Source organism: Myodes glareolus, chromosome 12 (assembly GCF_982192425.1).
Source record: "Myodes glareolus chromosome 12, mMyoGla1.1, whole genome shotgun sequence".
In the NCBI taxonomy this organism is placed as follows: domain Eukaryota; kingdom Metazoa; phylum Chordata; class Mammalia; order Rodentia; family Cricetidae; genus Myodes; species Myodes glareolus.
The window spans coordinates 83,849,190-83,854,824 of record NC_142037.1 but is presented as its reverse complement, the minus strand read 5'-3'; the positions used below and the strand labels follow the sequence as shown (position 1 = coordinate 83,854,824).

General features: G+C 43.5%; 1 pseudogene; it reads right to left on the bottom strand.

Annotated features, from left to right (window-relative positions):
- Window positions 1-3,570: 3,570 nt before the first annotated feature.
- LOC146892145 (POU domain, class 5, transcription factor 1 pseudogene) lies at window positions 3,571-4,517 on the bottom strand (annotated as a pseudogene).
- Window positions 4,518-5,635: the final 1,118 nt, after the last annotated feature.

Genomic DNA, 5,635 nt, shown 5'->3' with positions numbered 1-5,635 from the left:
TATTCCTCTTCAACCTGTTTGGATCTGGAGGTGACAGACCCAGATATATGTCTTGGTTCTCCCAATGTAGCATCCTAGACAATTCATTTACATTATTCTACCCACTTCTCAAATTAAAGTGGGCCATAAGATTTGTTTTATAAGAAGACAAGAAGCTCAGTGGACCCAGAGTGTGGGTTTTTGAAAACAGCAGAGCTAGCATTAAATACATCTATTCCCTTACTTACTCAGTAAAAAGTTAAGTGCCACTTATGAGTGAGTACATACCATATTCATCTTTTTGGGTCTGAGTTACCTCACTCAGGATAGTGTTTTCTAATACCATCTATTTGCATGCAAAATTCAAGATGTCATTGTTTTTCACTGCTGAGTAGTACTCTAATGTGCTGCATTTTCTTGATCCAGCTGCTTGGGGTTAACTAACAGTGATTAGTTTCCCATTTTTACTTTTTAAGTGTGACTTCTAAATTTTTTGTATCTGTGTGGACTGTGAGTAGCCTCAATGACAGAATGCCAACCTACCATGCACAAGGCCCTAGGATTGAGCCCCAGCATCATAAGAACTAACATTTTCAAAGTTGTAGCTATGTTCACGGTACATTTCTTATGGTAAGTGTGCCTCTAGAATATAAGAAGACATAAATATATGTGCCAGTGTGGAAATTTAGCTAGCTTTTAAAAATTATTTGTTGCATCTAATTGTTGCAGTCAGGTTAACTTTTAACACTGTTGGATACCACAGGGCTGTGTTTCTCACTGCTCTCCTAAGCCTTTCCAGAGTGGTCAACTCAGGCATCTGTCTGAAAATCAGATGCCTCTCAAGATCTCAGGATTAGCAAACAGCCAGAGCAGATGAGGCTTCCTGATGGGTTGATCAGAGCTATTCATAATGAATGTTGGAAGAATGTTGATTAGAAACCCTAACAAATTAATTGACTCAAGGAATGATCAGCAATGAATAAAATCATTAGCTGGGAGGTGACGGGGAGCTTGCCAGTGGAGACCATGGAGTCCCGAAAGCTGAGCTCACTGGTGACAGCATCAATGAGTGACTCTCCCACTGTGAGGCCATGTGAGTGACATGGAGTCACCTGGGAAGAATTCTAAAATAGGGCTCCACCTGAGTCTAAGCATGCTGTCTCAAGCCCCGATTTTAAGTGTAAAATCTTAAAATGGTAAATTGTGACATTATGTGAGAACATGTAGATTTTTTTTAAGGTACATGTACAAAGTTGGGTGTTGATACACAACTGAAATCCCATGACTTGGGAGACTGAGGCAGGAGGATGGCAAGTTTGAGATCATACTGTACTACATAGCAAGTTTTAAGCCATCCTAAGCTACTTAGTGACACCCTGTCAAAAGGAAAGGAGTGAAGGTGGCTTAGTTAGTAAAGTGTTTGCTGAGGAAGCATGAGGACCTGAGTTCAATCCCCAGTACTCATAAAAAAAAAAAAAAGCTAGAAGCACCCACCCATACCTATAATCCCTGTCCTGGAGAGATGGAGACCAGGGGGATTGCTAGCTAACTCGTTTAGCAAGCAGGCAAGCTCCAAGTTCATTGAGGAACACCATCTCAAAGCATAGGGAGAATAATGGGGAAGACACTGAATAACAGCCTTTGGACTTCACAGGCGCGTGTGTGTGGCACACGCCCACACACACACATACACACAGAAAAGAGAAAGGGGGAAGGAGTAATGAACCGGAGATGGGAAGGACCTATCCCATCTCCTTGGTGCATTAGCTTAGGCTCACTTCTTACTAGCTCTTATAAATTAACCTGCCTCTCTAGCTATGGTTGCCTTGGTTGGTTGTTATTGTTTTTAACCTTTCTTTCCTCCTGATATCTTACTTCCCTGCTTTCTCTATGGGCGACTGGCGACTGCCTGGCTTCTGTCCCTGGTCATATTTCTCTCTTTCTCCCTCATCCTCTCCTGTCTCCCATTCTCTATCTATTCTCTCTGCCTGGAAGCCCCACCTATCCTCTACCGTGTAGCTATTGGCCGTTCAACTTTTTATTAATCAGGTGCCTTCCACAGGCAAGGCAAAAACAGCAACACATCTTTACATAATTAAATTCTGCATAAACAAATGTAACACACCTTTACACAGTTAAAGTAATAGTCTGTAGCATAAATAAATGTAACACATCTTTGCCTAATTAAAGTAAGTAATATTCTACAACAGGTATTTGCTGCCAGGTTCAGCAACCTGAGTTTGGTCCTGGAAATCTCCCAGGTAGGAGGGGAGAACTGACCACCACAAGATGTCCTTACCCTCCACATGTGTGCTATGGTACACACACATCCACATACGTACACATAGTAAAAATATGTATTTTAAAACTTTTTAAAGTGACTCTGATACTGTCCTGGGGTAAGTCATATTTTTGTCCTTTGGACTCATTGGTCTTATTGCAAGCCTTATGTGCCTCCACAGCTTTTCTTTCCCTGCAATCCAAGTTACATATTTAAGAACTGAAAGCCTCCTTATCCATTTGAGCTGTTTACTTCTTTAGAAGTAAGCTCTCTTAAATCTTTCAGCCCAAATCCAGTTATGCTTGCACCAAGTAAAATATTTTCCAGCTAACTTCTAAATGTTGATTAGAAATGGGTTGTTTCAGTCGCCTGTTAACTTCAAAACTTAATGCTTTAAGTAATGTAAGTTATTTGCTAATTATGATGGTTAATAATTCATTTATTGCCAGATTGTCGAGGATAGAGTACTCAGGTAATGGTTGTACTGGTTGATGCAATAAATACCTGACAAAAACACCTTAAGTATGGTTTGTTTGGGATCATAGTTCAAGGTACAGATCCATCACGGTGTCATGGCAGCAGGAGCTTGAGGAAACATCTGGAGACATTGAGTCTGCAGTCAGGAAGCAAAGAATGACAGATGCCACTATTCAGCCCCTTTTCCACTCACTACAGGACCCCATCCCTGGGATGGTGCCACCATCATTTAAGGTAGATCCTCCCACCTCAGTTGATCTAATCTAGAAAATCCCTAATAGACAAGTGCAGAGGAGTATTTCCATTAATATTCTAAATCCCATCAAGATGATTAAGAGTAACCATCACAGTGGTCAAACTTCATTGTTCTGACATTCTGCAAACCGGGCTGGATAGTGCCTGGCAGTTCCTGTCTTACTCTGTTTAATCACGAGCCAGGTTGGTAAAAAGGCTGGAGCCCAGAATCATCTGAAATCTTATTAACTCACAGGTCTGGCAGGTGATGCTGGGTGGTGGCTGTGACTCATCAGGAGTTGAGACCTGGAATAAGAGACCTGACGTGTCCATGTATCTGTTTGAATTTCCTTAACCATGGCAGCTGAGTGCTTGGCAGCGTCGGTCAGGCAAATGCTGCATCCCCTTTCAGACCTTAGTGTCTCCTGCCCATGTTGCAGCTCCATTCAGGGTCAGAGGAAGGAGTTGTGTTGGCATCACTTTAAAAAAAGATTGTGTCCCAGCTTCTTTAAGAACAAAATGATGAGTGATGGGCTCATGATCGTTATCTGTGAACTTCAGCTTCCCTCCATCACCTCTTCCCACACTTTGTGTCCCACAGCCCTTTGTACTTTCAGTCCCTCTTCAGTAAATGAAGAATTTAATCCCAAAAGCTGTCAAAGAGTGGAGCATGGTGATGATGGGGCTCTTGTAGCCCAGGGCTCCAAACTGGGGCTTTGGGAACAGAGGAAAGGATACAGATCTTCCTGAAAAGAAGATCCTGCAGCCTCATACTCCTCTGGTTGGGAATAGTCGGTGCTTGATTGTTCTTGATTCTGGTGAAGATTACAGAACACATACAGAACCAGCTAGGATCACATCCTTCTCCAACCCAAGATGCTTGGTGATGATGTTGATCTGCAAGGTCTTTGGACACCGCAGAAATCATTTTCAGGTTTCCCCTCACATGGTTCTCAGTACTCATCTGATTTCTCTCCACACCTGCAGAATGGGCTCTACTTTGCATATCTTCTGAAAGTTCTCCTTGTTGGCTTCTTCCACCCATTTCTCCCACAGGGGCTGCAGCTTACATGTGTTCTTGAAGCTGAGCTGCAGGTCCCCAAAGCAGCAAGTGGTTGTCTGGTTGAATACCTTTTTAAAAGGAATGCCCAGGGTGAGCACCGTTGTCAGCCTGAGTGTATCCCAGGGTGACCTTTTGCTTCAGCTGTTTGACAAAATGATCTAGTTCTTTCTCCAGGGCCATCATGTCCTGTGATTCCTCAGGATTTTGTTCTACCTTCATGGCACTGTGGTTTACACAGTACATGGACCACGAGAGGCCCCCTCCACGATGCTCTCCACTCTGACTCCTGTATGGCCTTCAAGCTGCAAAGTCTCTGGGCCAACTTGGGGCATTAGGCCCACTCCAACCTGAGATCCATAATAGGCTGTCCCTCCACAGAACTCATATGCAGCAGACATGGGGATACCTCAATACCTCTGAGCCTGGCCCAATTCCAGGCCCAGCTAGCAGCCCTTGGGAACTTAGCCAAGTCCAAGGGTCCACTCAGTCTTGGCTCCTGCCCTCCTGAATGATTACCCCCACCTAGTGGGGATGCGAAGACAAAGTCTGACTGTGATGAGGAATGAGAATGATTGTTGGGTCTACCTTCAGAAATGTAATCTGTCATACTCATCTGCAATAGTTTTACCCACTTCTAGGTAAACCACACTTTGGGGGCTGAATTGTCAGAATCTTGACAGAGGTTATACCAAATACTCTGCCTACACCTGGAACATTCCCTCACAGCTACCCCCGCATCATCTGTGTGATGACATGAGGAGACATCATTCTCCACTCGGAGTCATACACAGCGCTAAACTTTTGCAATGCTATCAAGATTTCTACTTTAACAGTTTATGTTCTGGTTACCTTCAGCTTTAAATGTTTACATTTCCAACCCATTTGTGGTAACCCTGGAATAGCAGCTCTATAAAGGTAGTGTAGTAAGAAATTTCATCTCTCAGTAAGTGCTGTGAGAACCATTTTTCCTGTCAAATGTAGTTCATTCTGTGATGAGGGTGTTTCTGAACCTTTCCCTTCTAGCAGATTAGCCAGTCATGTCAGAGTGAGTCTTCCCTTCCACCAATGGGAAGGGACTTCCCTTTCACCAATGGGATGAGACTTCCCTCCCACCAATGGGATGAGAATTCCCTTCCACCAATGGGATGAGAATTCCCTTCCACCAATGGGATGAGAATTCCCTTCCACCAACGGGAAGGGACTTCCCTCCCATCCGTGGGATGAGACTCAATCACCACTTATGTCTGAAATAAAGGATGGGAGCCATATTGGTCCTGGTGTGCTTGCTAGCCTACCCTGAGTTTGGGTCCACCCTTTTACAAAAAAAGAATGGCCTTGTTGAGCTACCTAAACTTAGTTTGCATGTTTCTTTGTGAGATGCTGAGGTTGGTCTTTGTTTCTGCCCAGCTTCAGCAGTAAAATGGGAAATAATATCTTCCACAGAAACATGAGGTGGTTTAGGCGTGTGTAGACATACAAGCAACACCCATATGCATTTTTTAAAAATCTAAAATCATCTGATAAAGTATTTTCATGGCAGCTTTTATTCCTCAGCAAACAATATGATGTAGCATGACGGCCGGCTTGTTGGGGTTTCTGTC